At 42.5% G+C, this 14,680-nt stretch overlaps 1 long non-coding RNA gene across 1 annotated transcript; it reads left to right on the forward strand.

Annotated features, from left to right (window-relative positions):
- Positions 1-3,464: 3,464 nt before the first annotated feature.
- LOC129060814 (uncharacterized) lies at positions 3,465-13,133 on the forward strand. Its single transcript, XR_008527709.2, has 3 exons — positions 3,465-3,588; positions 11,585-11,754; positions 12,901-13,133. It is a non-coding gene; the product is annotated as an uncharacterized LOC129060814 (long non-coding RNA).
- The last annotated feature ends 1,547 nt before the right edge of the window (positions 13,134-14,680 follow it).

Here is a 14,680-nt window from a genome sequence, read left to right on the forward strand (position 1 = left end):
AGCAGTGTTTAGGTTTCTAATAGGGGCTTTGGAAATGTCACGAAAAGCAGGGTGTGCACTGAGTGTCATTGGAGGAACTGTGTAATCACAGCACTCCACAGCACAGGTTTCAGCTAAAGAAAATCAAACATCCTATATCCCACTGGAAGGAAACTTCTCGGAGGCCTAAAGTCCCTGAAAGCCTCAGGTTCCAGCTGAACGTGGCACCAAAGCAAAGAGTTAGCGACACACTATCAACAAGGACTACAATGAGGCATTCCTCTCCCAGCTTTGAGCCCCGGCTCAAAGTGTAACATTGAAAACCCACCCACCTGCTTCCCCTACTCCATGCCTTAGCTTTCATTTTTGCTTTTCTCTTTAGCTGGTCTTCATCTCAATGTATAGGCGAGATGTCCAGGTAAACCCTCTCTCCTTTGCAGGTGAGGCACTTCCTGGGAATGAGTAAAAAGAGAGAGACAAAAGGGCTTTCTCTGAGCCTACATTTCTGCCTCTGTAAATCCAGGGTTGTAAGCATCTCATGATGAGGTGATATTCCAGTGATGGTTATTATGACTGTCATTGAATGAGTAGGACAGAGTCTCAGGTTCACAGGCATATGAAAATGGTGGTCCTGCCTGGCCCTCTCACTCTGTTCCCTAAACACATTAAATAATTGCTCTAGGCCAATTTTAAATTTACTTTTATTATTTGTTACACAAGAAATGCAAAGTAGTTGTTAGGAAATTATGAAATGTAAATCAGCCAGAAGGCAACAGTAATCATCTTGTTACCCAGAAATACCCTCTGTGAATATTCTGATCATGACTACTGCCAACAGGACTGAAGCAGGCCTAACCTGCAAGCAATGGAGATGCTCAGCCCCCAGTGGGGCACCTTTCCTAGGGGACCAGTCAGCCACCTTGTGGCAAGTTGATTACACTGGACCTTCCAAACATGAGCAGGGACGGACATGTGCCATTACTGGAATAGACACATATCCTGGGTACAGAATTGCCTCTCCAGTCCTCAATGATTCTGCCAACAACACCACCCATGCATTTAGGAATGCCTCATTCACCGTCAAAGAATTCCACATGAAACTACTTCTGATGAAATAATTTGTCCCCTAAATGCTTACTCTGGACCTGGGTATAAATCTACCTCTCAGAGGAACCAGTGAGACAGGTCTTTGTAGCCAAAAAGAGCACTCTTTGCTTGTTTGGAGGAGACGGGACAAGCTCTAATTCTGGGTCTAGGAATAACTCGGGCCAAAAGGAAATATGTTTGGGAACAATGGATCCCATTACTACTCTATATGGATTTTTTTTTCTTGAAAACCCAATCTCAGCAAATCCTCAAATTTGCTGCCCTCTTCTCTTCCTCCAGGTCTTCCTTTTGTCTTCCCCTTTCCTAGACTTCATATCACTGTACACTAAGACAGAGGAACTCTTGTTCCCTTACAGGTGAGAAGCCTTCCTGGGAAGGAACGAGAAGAAGCTAAGGAACACCCTTGTAGATGTCACTCAGCAGAGGAGGGCAGAATAGAGTTCAGCATTTAGATCATCCTTGCTCTGTGACTTTGCGCTTAGTGACCTCAAACAAGTTGCCAGACTTATTTCTAGCCTGCTTCCTCAGCTGTCCAATGGGACAATGTTTCTTATCCTCCCTGCCTCAGACTTAGTCTGAGTATCATTCCTCCCAGGATCCATGTTGAGGTAGGGCTTTGCAGCCTGTGACGTACTGTACACATTGACTACATTACTGGAAGGCATCTGACACAGCATCGTGGAAGGCACTCAAGTCAGGCATGATGGGGAATGAATGAGCTCCGAGCCAAATGGTGCTCACCTTCTCTCCAGATGGCAATGATTAAGGGGCTTAACTTAGATTGTTCTCAGTTGGAAAAGTGTTTCTTTTCCTGCCTCGCATTTGCAATTTTTACATTAACCTTTAAATTAATTTTGCATGTTTCTTAATGTCACTTTTGTCTTTTTCTTTTAAATAATTATGTTGGGTAAAATATCCAATTTATCTACTTAATGAATTCATTCATTCATCCTTCCAGTGAGCATTCACCGATTGCCTGTTTTATGTGTTGCTCTCCATCAATGGGAAACAGAAGAAAAAAATTAATTCTATATTTAGTTGCAAAGATGAGCTAATAAAATGCAAAACAATTTACTCATCTTTCTACGGTCATTGCCATCAATGACCTGGCTCATGATAGATGCTTATTATCATAATAACATTTATCGTGTGCTTACTCTACACTTGGCACTGGGCTGAGTGCTATATATAGATTATCTCATTTAATCCTCACAACAAAGTTATGAAATAGGCATTATGGCTATTGCTTTTCATATCAACCATGATGAAAATTATACTTAGGTTAAATACTGTACCCAAGTTTACATGACTAAGAAATGAGAGCCCCAGGATTCAAGCTCAGGTGATCTAACTCTGGAACCTACACATTTAACCACTACAATATATTATTTCCTGAGAACACTATTCCAGGTGGCAGGTTCAATGTAGGCAAAAGCTTGGAGGTAAGACAGAGAGGGGAGTTTCCAGGGAAAGTGGTTGTGATGGTTGGAGGCAAGCGTGGATGGAGCAGAGGCCACATGTGGAAGGCTTTCATACATATACCAGGCTTATGGACTTGGGGGTCATGAGTTACTTTAAGCATAAACTGACCTAATCCCAGGTGGTTCCACAAAGGGCTTTCTGACAACTCTGTGGAGGAGAGGTTGGAAGTGAGAAAAATCAATTCAATCAGAGCAAGTACAAGCCAGAGCCCAGCTGAGAGGTGTTGAGGCAGATCTTGGAGAGGAGGGGCTGGCTGCAAGAGGTATTTAGAAAAGAGTATTGCCAAGAATTGCTACCTAAAAAGACAGGGCTGGGTCATGGGTCGCTTTGCATTTTAGAGGCAGAAACAACCTCCCCACAACGTCGCAGCCTCTTGTCATCCTGACTGTGGGCTCCCTGCTAGGCTGAGCATCCTCTTCTGGCTCCAGTAATTGGCTCCCTGGGCAGTCTGTTCCTTTCTCTTCACCAAATGACACTTCTTCTCTTTGGGTCCTGATTGTTAAAACACCCAGTTTGCCCATGTCATTTACATATCCCAATTATCCATTGCCATTTTCCCACTAATGAGCCCATGTGCCTGCGTTTAAGAGCGTCTGACCCGGAGTCCACTTGCTCAAGGGGCTGAAGGCAGCAGGCACAGACGCTATTGATAGTGCCTTCAGACAAAAAGGGCTGGGGCCGTTTTTCTTACCTCCCTCTATTAGGGCTGGACTGACTCTCTAGACAGCAGACCTTTATGCCTCATTACCCCACCCCACAGACACCACGATGCTCAGTGTACCTTGGTTACAAGAAGAAAAGCACCATGCCAACTGGAGAAGCACTCTGTGTTCCTCCTGCAATCATAAAGGGCCCATTGTGCCCTGAGGCACAGGCGCAGATCCTATTAAAGCCAAGGCCTTCTTAATCTCCACCTCAGAATTCCTTGCAGAGGGGAAGCTGATGTTTGTGTGCTAAGCCACTGGCCAGGAGATGATGCTGAATAGGGAGAGTTCAGGCTTTTGAGACCGCCTGCCCTGGGTAGGAATCCTGTCCCTGAAAAATGCTAAGTGTTTGACCCTGCACAGGTTTAATAACCAGCCTTAATCTCACCTGAAAAGTAGGAATAACAATAATCACCTTGAAAATATGTGTCAGGATTAAGGGAGTTAACATCTGTCAAATTGTAGCACGAAGAGGCATTCATTTCATATTCATTGATATAATATGAATGGTACCATATTCATTCTTACTATTTCATCCAAATGAGAAGAGAACTTTCAGGTATGAAGCCCAGTGTTGCTCTAGGTTCTGTGACAGTGACCCACATTTTGTATCACAACCCAGTCCACATAATAGAATACACATAGAACTAACTGAAATGATATTTTCTATTCTTTATGTTATAAAATGCTGACTGCAAGCTATAATTTTTTGATAGCACTGCCATAACAAAATCCCACAGACCACGTGGCTGAAACAATAGGAGTTTACTTTCTCAGGGCTCTGGAGGCTGGATGTCTGAGATCAAGGCGCAGGTAGGATTGGTTTCCCCTGAGTCCTCTCTCCTTGGCTTGCAGATGGCCGACTTCATCCTGCTTCCTCACATGGTACTTCCTCTGTGTGCGTGCCCCCTGGTGTCTCCTCATGTGTCCAAATGTCTTCTTATGAGGACACCAGTCAGATGGGATTAGTTCCTACCCTAATGACCTCATTTTAAGTCTGTTGCCTCTGTAAAGGCCCTATCTACAAATATGGTTACATTCTGAGTTCCTGGGTGTTAGGGCTTCAGTGTATGAATTTTGGGGGGCCACAAAATCAGCCCGTCACATGAACACATTACAGTGACTTCACATTTTACTGAGGGTCATGAATCTGGCTTATAAAATGTTAATCCAGTTCAATCTTCAGCCAAGCTATTTGGTTTCTGCCTGAATATCTCCATCGCATGGAGACTCATTGCCTCCCAAGAAATTCCATTGTTGAATAACCAATATACTCACCAATTGCTGAGTGTATGTTCTATGGCCAGACCCATGCTAAGCATCTTCTTTACCTCATTTAGTTGTCACAACCGCCCATCGAAGTTGGTATTACACAAATATACATTCAAGAATATGTGTGGCAGGCACAGTGGCTCACACCTGTAATCCCAGCACTTTGGGAGGCTGAGGCAGGTGAATTGCCTGAACTCAGGAGTTTGAGACCAGCCTGGGCAACACGATGAAAGCCCGTCTCTACTAAAATACAAAAAATTAGCCAGGCATGGTGGCATGTGCCTGTAATCCCAGCTGAGAGAGGCTGCCTGTAATCCCAGCCTCTTGGGAGGCTGAGGCAGAAGAATCCCTTGAACCCAGGAGGCGGAAGTTGCAGTGAGCCGAGATCGCACCATTGCACTCCAGTCTGGGCGACAAAGCGAGACTCTGTCTCAAAAAAAAAAAAAAAAAAAAAAAAACAAACAGTGTGTGGATTGCTCAGAGTCAGAGAAGACTATCTGAGCAGAGATTCAAACTCAGATTTTTCTCCAAAGCCCAAAAGATGATGTCTGCATTATTGGAAAGTCCTTCATGTTGAGATGAAAGTTTCCCAAAGTAATGTGAATATCAAAAAGATGATAAAATTCAGGTGTTTCATAGGAGGCCTGTGATTCCAGAAAGGTTTGGTGTTTGAAGACCTAGGATTCCATTCCAGCCTTAGCACTTTCTAAGTGGCCTTGGGGAAGTGATGTCAGTTCTCTTCTATTGGTTTCCTTCTCTGGAAATGGAGAAGGAACAAGTAACATCTACCTCTTGTGCTCATGATGAGTTTCAAAGCTAACTGTAGAGACCCAAAGGTCTTTATCTCAATCTGTCTCTATCTCAATCTCTGTCTCTGTCTCAGTCTACTGAGGTTATTGCTGCATCCCAGATGGTTCTTTGGGCTATATTCTCATTGCTGCCTAACCAATTATTAATCTCTCTGAACTTCATTTTCTATTATGATGATTATCCTTGTATTATATAGTATCCGCATAATAATGACTTTCTCAGAAGATTATTGAAAGATGAGATAATTTAATCCATGTGTGACATTGCATTATTTAGAATTGTCTCGACTTTTCTTTTGATGCTCCAAATTGATCAAGAAAAAACAATGAAAAAATACCTTTTCTTCCTCAGAGGAAAAACAGATAAGTCTCTTTGATCTTCAGTTAAGGCTCCCTTTTAAACAGGTTTTAATTTTTAAATTTTCTGAGCCCACCTCAAACAGGCTTTATGAATGCAAGTCCCAGCCACAGTTTACAAACCTCCTGTCTGCAGGGACCAGGAAGGAAACTTAAGTCACCACACTTACGTAAAGGGCTATGTGCAGAATCTACCACAAGAGGGAGTAATTCATAAATGGTAACGGCATGTATAATTGCCATGATGATGAAAAAGAGGAAGAGGAAGAACAAAAAGAATTAAGAGAAAGAGGAAGATACTCTTAGGCCCTTATTTTGGAGAATCAGTGTTCCCTCAGACTGTTCCCCTTCATCTAGACCCCTGTTCTAGGCCAGGATCCCTGTGCTATGATTTTGGACTTCTCATCCTGGTCTCAAACTTTATGGGCGATACTTCAAGTGGTTTTCAACCTAAACTGGAAATCCTCATTCCATAAAGTGTTTTTGCTATGAATAATTTGTGGCAAAAATGAAAATAAAACAATAAATTAAAACAATCCATTAAAATATCACTATCATTTATTTTTTGCATGTGCAAACTACAGCTGTCATCTTTTTCCTCAAGTTCTTTGAGTAAATAAATGCTCAGGATAAATATTCTGTCATTTTCTATTCTCCCAAAACATAGTTTTGAAAACCCAAAGGGCTAGATGTGCCCTATTTCAGAAACATGTACCACCACCAACTTTTAGTAGCCAGCACTCATTAAACACACCAGGTAAGAGTCAAATATCTCCATGAAAACCTTCATGCTATTGGTAGATTATGTCAGAAAACCAAGCATCAACATGAGTTCATTTCCAAATGTAACTTTTGGATGGCCAGCCGTATTTTCTTTCACTTTTAGAAAAGGGGTAAAAGGACCCAACAGGATATCTGTATGTAAAGGTTGTTCCTGTGTGTTTACACAGTGCCTCCGTGCCCAGATGCGGGATTTTTTTTTCTTTTTTGTTTGTATGTTTGTTTTTGCATCTCTTAGCACAACCTTCATGTGGTCTGAAAATCAGGAGAATGATTACTCTTCAGCAAATATGCACTCTCCTGCATCCATGGGAGGATTATGCTTCCCGCTGACGTGGCTGGTTCCCATAACTTGCTCTTGCTGGTGGAATACGGACAGAAGCAAAAATGTGCCACCTCCAAGCACAGGCATTCAGAGGCATCACCTGCTCATGCTGCTTCTCTGGGAGGCCTGACCTCCACTAGGAGAAGAACATGCCCCAGGGAACTGCTGCCCCCTCCAGCCTGGACCCCAGAATGAGACAGGGGGAGCAGAGCTACCCCACTGTCCCACAGACCTGTGAGCAGAATCAGTGCCTATAGTGGAAAGCTATTGAAATTTTCACCGTTTTTTTTTTGTGTGGGGGGTTTTTTTTTTGTGGGTTTTTTTTGTGTGTACATAAGGAAAAATCAGAAATTGGCAAAAGAGATTATTTGGAGTTCTTTCAGGGGAGGGCCAAGATCCCTCTGCGAATATTGATTCTACAGGAATCTGCACCTTTGACTGTCTTCCTATTGAATCTATTTACAACTCTGTGAGGATAAAGGTTAACTTGTAGAAAACTGATAGCAATGCCAATGAGTTTTGTCCAGTCAAGATGCAACTGATTCGTGCCATGCAGAAAAGATAACTCCAAATGTTACATGTTATAGCCTTTTGAATGTTAATCTGTTTTGTATCTTTTAGCAAATTTATTTCAGCATTTCTAGTTGTCTATGTATCTTTCTGTTCTACAAAGATCTCCTTTGAATTGGTCTTAGCATACTACTGCTTTGCTCATTACTTGATGAGTTGGATAAAAATCTTTAACATGTATTCATTTTACATACACATGAGAGGTATGTTTTTAACTTGTAAGATAAATGTTAGCATTTGTTATGAAGCAGAGGCTAACATATGAGGGTTCTAGGCTAGTCTCAGTCATCATTGAGCAACTTAGAGAAGCCTTCAATGTCCTTATCTGTAAAGTGCGGTTTTGGGACACAGAGTTTCTTTTTTCAGTTTTAAAGGTCTTGTGGAGTAGGGAGGGCGAGTATTATGAACCCATTATACAGATGGAAATGCCGAGAGTTAGAAAGGTTTCAGATTTTCTCAAAGCCTGGGAATACCTCTGCCTCCCACATTAGTTCAACATCGCTGGGCTGCACAGCAAATGGGCCTCGGGCTGCACAGATGAAAACCTTTTATGAGCTCATGCTCAGGTTCTTGCTTAAAGAAAAGAACAGTGTATGGAGTCTCACAGACCGAACTTGCATCTTGCCATCACGAATTAGTAACTGTTTAACCTTGGGAAAATTGCTGAAAATGTCCAAACCTCAGTTTCATGATATATACTATGGGGACAAAAATGTGTACTTTATAATGTGGCCATAAAATGACAAAAGAAATGTATAGTGTCCAATACGGTACCTGGCGCATAGCGGGAGTGCTATAAATGCCAGCTTGCCTTCCATCTCTTTCAGCAGTGTCAGAAGAATTCCTGCTTCAGAGTCAACCCAGCACAAAGTTTAAGGCTCTACTACTTTCTAGCTGTGACTTTGAGCAGGTTAGAAGGCACCTGTGCCTTCGTTTTATCCTGTGTAAAACGGAGATAAGAGTGCTACCTCTTAGTACCGGTCTGAAAATATCCACAGGGCAATATCCAGGACTGCTGAACACAGGGGCCACAATGGAGGTGCTAAATCCATTGTTTTTAATCACTAATTAATGATTTTTTAAAAGTCAGGCAGAGTTAAGGTCAGAGAGAGGAACAACAAGGATCTCTGTATGAAATTTTGAACAGAAACTGCCTTAAAAGCCAGACTAACGTCAGCAGCCTATAGAGTTGGGGAGTCCAGTTCTCAGCTGAAGGAAGCAGAATTACATGATAAAAGAGCTCCTGCTTAATCAAAAATTGTGTGAACCCTAATTTCTACAAATGTTGATGAGGGGTATTATGTATTTATATGCAATTCTGAAAGACTTATATCCATCTTAATGGCTGGAAATGTACTTCAAATTTTCCATCTGCCCTGGAATAGGTCTAATGTGATAACAAACAGGAAATTGACTGGGCTGAGGGACATGCAGTTCTGTTTTGTACCATAAAATATATGAGGCTGCTGACATTGCATATTAATTAGCTGATCCTTTCCTTTCCAAATTAAGAGTTCAGTTTCGTATTACTTGCACGGATGTAAAACTTGGCTCTGTGGTTTTGGATGCATGGAGAGCTCACTCACTAAATATTTTTGGAGCACTTAGTAGTTTCTAGGATCTTCCAGGCTTAGCAAGGAATGAGGTAAGACATAACTTAAACCATGGAAAATCTCTTACCATCTAGGAAGACGATGGGGGGAGGATAAGAAAAGAGTAAAAGTGATAGCAGTAAATCATTCCAGAAACATCTAGGCCTTTCCAAAGCATCCAGTATGTTTTATCTTGTAGTCATTGGGAATCTTGTGAGCTTCATGTTTTTCTCTTTGTTTTGGCCAGAAGGCTAAGGGCTGATATTCCCTGCTTTCCTATTTCTATATATATATATGTTTTAAAACTCTTATTATTCATTCATTCATTTAATAAATAGTTATTGCACAACTACTATATGCCAGGCACTCTACTAGGTGCCAGAAATACAGCAATACACAAAACAGGCAAACAGTATTGCACTTAGAAAACTTATAATCGGGGCTGAGCTCAGCAGCCAATGCCTGTAATCCTAGCACTTTGGGAGGCTGAGAGGGAGAGACCACTTGAGCCCAGGAGTTTGAGGCTGCACTGAGCTACGACTGCACTGCTGTACTCCACCCTGGGTGACAGAGCAAGACCCCACAAAAAAAGGGAGAGGGAGGGAGAAAAGAAAGCTTATATTTAAGTAAGGAAGATCAACAATAAACACAACAGAGAAGTAAATATAGGGTTAAGATTTTACTTGGGCCAGGCATGGTGGCTCACACCTGTAATCTCAGCACTTTGGGAGGCCGAGGCAAGTGGATCACCTGAGATCAGGAGTTTGAGACCAACCTGGCCAACATGGCGAAACCCTGTCTCAACTAAAAATGCAAAAATTAGCCAGGTGCGGTGATGCATGCCACTAATCCTAGCTACTCAGAAGGCTGAGGCAGGAGAATTGCTTGAACCCAGAAGGCGGAGGTTGCAGTAAGCAGCTAAGATTGTACCAGTTCACTCCACCCTTGGTGACAGAGTGAGACTCTGCCAAAAGAAAAAAAAATTTTTTTACTTGATGTTCCAGTTACTTATAGCCATGTAACCAACCTCCCCAATCTTACTCGTGCAAAGTAAAACAGCCTTCTGTGGGTTAGCAATTCTGACAGGGCACTGGGGAATGATCTGTCTCTGCTGTTTGATGTTTGGGCCTTAGCTGGGAAGACTGCCACTGACTCCAGTGGATGGAGCTGGATCAGGAGGGGTGAGAGGATCCACTTCCAATGCGACACAGCTTCTTCACTGGGAATGGTTGGATACTGGGCTCAGCTGGAACTGCCAGCCAGAAAGCCTACATGATGTAGCCTCTCCAGTATGGTCATGTCAAGATACTGGGACTTCTTATGTAGAGGCCAAGTGTCCAATGATTTAGGCAGAAGCTATACAGCCTTTGAGGAACTAGCCTCAAAAGTCACCTCCTGTCACTTACAATGCATGCCATTGGTCAACGGAGTCAAAGCTCACTGAGATTCAGGAAGATGGAAAACAGACTCAATGGAAAAGTTTCAAATTATTTGTCAGTCGATTTTAAAACTGGCACATGACTTTAGGGTCAATTCCCATTATCGTGGGGAAGGGCTTCATATTTAGAGTCAATCACACCAGGAGTTGAACAGCGGGTCAGGCATGTGCTCTTATTTAGCAAGCATCATTTTGTGTTGATGCTGAGTCTATCACTGCACCAGGTGCTGGGGGTTCCACATTGAGGTAGACACAGCTTATCCCCTTGAATCAGGAAAGGAAAGTGGCTAAACACCCAATCATAAATGTGCTGTTTCAGAAATATGGTGGCGGAGAACACATAGGGGACAATGGAACCACATGGAAGGAGAAGTCTGTTGAGTGAATTTGGGAAAATTATTTAGCATCTCTCTGCGATTAGTGTCTTTATTTGTATAACAAGGCTGATAAGACCTGCCTTATAAGGCTGGTTTAGGGATGAGATGAGACAAGTAATCTAAAGCAGCTCCCGGTCAATCACTTCTCATCATCCTGTTGAGGTCTGTGCAAGCAACTTCTCACTATCTGAGCTTTTCCTAGTTTGTTTTTTTACTTGCTTATTATCTGAACTCACCAAAGTAGAATATAAGATATATAGTCTATTATTCAGGCTATTGTATAGAAAATGAACTCATCTCTGTCTAGAAAGCACTTCCCTTCAGATATTTTGTGGCCAACTCTTTCACCCTTTACAAAAAAGCACTAAATACGTTGCCTAGTCATTCTACTTAAAATTGCATCCTAGAACCCTGTCTATAATCGCTGGCTTCCCATTCTGTTCTATTTTTCTTTTTCGAATAGCACTTAAAACCTCTAACATACTCTACATAAGCTTTAGACTTATTTGTTTATCCTCTCGCCCTGCTAGAACGTAAATTGCATTAGGGCAGGGATCTTTGTTTTTTTCACTGATGCATCACAGGTGCCTGTAACCATACCCTTTTCATAATGAAACAAATGAATCCACTGGGAAGGGGTAGGACATTGAGTCAGAAGTGTGGCAGGAGTCCTTTGTAAGTCAGGATAAACAGTTTGGGTTTTTTTTCCAAAATAAGATAAACAGTGTAGACTTTTATGAGAAGGTATGACATGAACTAAGTGACATTTTTATGTTATTCTGGCTGCCGTAGAGAGAATGGAATAGAAGAAGTCAAGATCGGACAGGACATGAGTTAGGAGAGAGGGTGATCGCTTGGACCGAGGTGATGGTCCTGGAGACAAAGAGAAATTAGCAGCTTTCAGATGTGTTTTTACGTGGAAGGAAGAACTGACCAGACATGCTGATGGGCTGAACAAGAGGGTGAGTAAGAGAAGGAAATCGAGGCTAACTCATAGGTTTTTGGTTTGAGTAACCTGGCATGATATAATGTCATTTACTGATATGAGTCAAGACTAAGGAAGAAGTAGAAAGTCTGCGTGTGTGCATGTGTGTTGGTGTATGTGTATGTAGCGTGGTGTGTGTGTGTGCAGTAGTGTGTATGTGTATTGTGTGTGTTGTGTGTATTGTGTTTTTATGTGTGTGTAGTGTGGTTGTGTGTGTGTTTTGTGTGTGTGTAGTATTGGATGTGTATGCAGTGAGGTGTGTATGTAGTGTGTATGTGTGTAGTGTGGGATGTGTGTGTGCAGTGGTGTGTATGTGTAGTGTGTGTTGTGTGTTTTTTGTGTGTGTAGTTTGGTTTTGTGTGTTTTGTGTGTGTGTAGTATTAGGTGTGTGTGCAGGGAGGTGTGTGTGTAGTATGTATGTGTATAGTGTGGGATGTGTGTGTGTAGCAGTGTGTGTGCATAGTGTGTGTGGTGTGTATGTAGTGTGAGGTGTGTGTGCAGTGGTGTGTTGTGTGGTGTGTGTGTGTAGTATGGGAGTGTGTTTATAGTGAAGTGTGTGTGTAGTGTGGGGTGTGTGTGCAGTGTGTGTGTTTGTGGCATAGTAGTGTGTGTGGCCTGTGTGTAGCGTGGGAAATGTATGTGCAGTGTGTATGGGGGTATGGTAGTATGTGTGTGGGGTATGTGTGTGCAGTGATGTGTATGTGTAGTGTGTGTGTTGTGTGTATTTTTTTGTGTGTAGTTTGGTTGCATGTGTTTTGTGTGTGTCCAGTATTAGATGTGTGTGCAGTGAGGTGTGTGTGTAGTGTGGGAGCATGTTTATAGTGAAGTGTGTGTGTACACTGTGTGTAGTGTGGGATGTGTATGTGCAGTGTGTGTGGAGGTATGGTAGTATGTGTGTGGGGTGTGTGTGTGCAGTGGTGTGTGTGAGTTGTGTGTGTGTGTGTGTGTAGTATGGGGTGTGTGTGCAGTAGTATGTGTATGTGTAGTGTCGTGTGTCAATGAGTGTAGTGTGCTGTGTATGTATGTGTGATATGGGCCGCTGGGGGTGGGGCAGTTAAGATGTTTTCCTTGACTTTGTTCATCGTGAGATGAGTATTAGACTGATGAAGTATTCTCCATCTAGAATCCAGCCTAAGGAGACAGTCAGAAGTGCTCACCAAGATTCAGAGGTTCTTCATTGCCTTACCGTATTCGTAAGTCAAAAACTGGAAGCTACCACAGGGTCCAGCCTTATGAGAGCGGTGCAGTCAATCCCAGATCTTCCATACGACAGGGAGCTGGCCATCCTTCAAAGTGCTGCTTACTAAGATGATAATGAGACTGGAAAATTTTCATTAAATAAACAAATGGCTGGGTAAGTGCTTACTGCATGGTGTATTCGTGTTAGTAGAGAAATATCTACAAAATACGCTCATGGTAAACTCTATAAATCATGAAAATGTAAAACTGCAAGAAATCTCAAGGTCATCGTTTCAAATGCATGCTATAGTTGAGCAAAAGAAAAAAATCAGTGAAGACTAAAAGGCTGAAGAGTTCCTCGTTTAAGCTGTGACATTTGATCCTATTAGTGGGAAAAGACCTGAACTGAGAAGGACCTGTGTCCTAGCCCCTGGTTTTGTTGCTGTTGCTTTGCTGGGTGACCTTGGAGACACCATTGAACGTCTCTTGGCTTGGCTTTTTCACGGTTAAATGAGACAGTTGGTAATTCCTTGTTTTTCAGAGTTTGCATGGTTTGGATGCCATTGGCTCTTCCTTATAGCAGGGAGTTTTTCAGCTGCAAAGAGCGGTGGAGTTCCTCTCTCCCAGCCCACTCATAACTCGGCTTATGTGCAGAAGGCAGAAGACCTTCCCAAGGGTACACAATGCTTCTGTAAATAGCAGTTTATAGACTTCAGCAGAAGAAGCAGAAGCAAACAGAGGAAGTGAAAATGACCACTAGAAGAAAAACTGATGACAGAAAAACAAAATCAATTAGCTTTTATCTTTAAAAAAATCAACTATGACTTTAATTGATTTCAAATAAAATATTTCTGTCTTTATGAGATACATTAGATCATTGAAAATCATGCTTACAGAAAATATTAGTGTCTGTGAAGAAAACACTAAGCTTCTGCAAAAGTTTTGCCTCTCACTTCTAGTCATGTCCCCACTGCTAGTCCATTCTCTGAAAAGTGTACCCAAAGCAATTTTCTTTTCTTGTTTCGTTTTTCTTTCTTTCTTTTCTTTTTTTTTTTTTTTTTTTTTTTTGAGATGGAGTCTCGCTTTGTCACCCAGGCTGGAGTGCAGTGGTGCAACCTCAGCTCACTGTAACCTCCGACTCCCAGGTTCAAGCAATTCTCTGCCTCAGCCTCCCAAGTAGCTGGGATTATAGGTGCCCACCACCATGCCCAGCTAATTTTTGTATTTTTAGTAGAGACGGGGTTTCACCATCTTGGCCAGGCTGGTCTTGAACTCCTGACCTTGTGATCCACCCGCCTCAGCCTCCCAAAGTGCTGGGATTACAGGCATGAGCCACTATGTCCGGACCCAAAGCAATTTTCTAAAAATGAAAATGTCATTCTGTCACACACACACACACACACCCCTGCCACCTGAGACATCCACACTGTAAATGGCTCAACGGGTACCATTTTCTATGAGATAAAGATTGAGGTCCCCTGACCTGACCCCACCCACCTCTTCCAGTTTCCCTTGCTATTCCCCTCCCTCTCCTCCTGGTCCATGCCTGTTCACTCTTAAATATGCCTGGCTGTTTCTAAACCTTCTGGTCTTTGACGATCCTCTCCTTTCGTCCTTGATCAGCTCTCCTCACCTGGCTCACCAGGAAAACACCTACTCATCTTTCCGGACTCAGCTGATCATCATCTCCTCCATGAAGACTTTTTCTGACCTTTGCTGCTTTT

This window comes from Pongo abelii, chromosome 7, assembly GCF_028885655.2.
Source record: "Pongo abelii isolate AG06213 chromosome 7, NHGRI_mPonAbe1-v2.0_pri, whole genome shotgun sequence".
NCBI classification, from domain to species: domain Eukaryota; kingdom Metazoa; phylum Chordata; class Mammalia; order Primates; family Hominidae; genus Pongo; species Pongo abelii.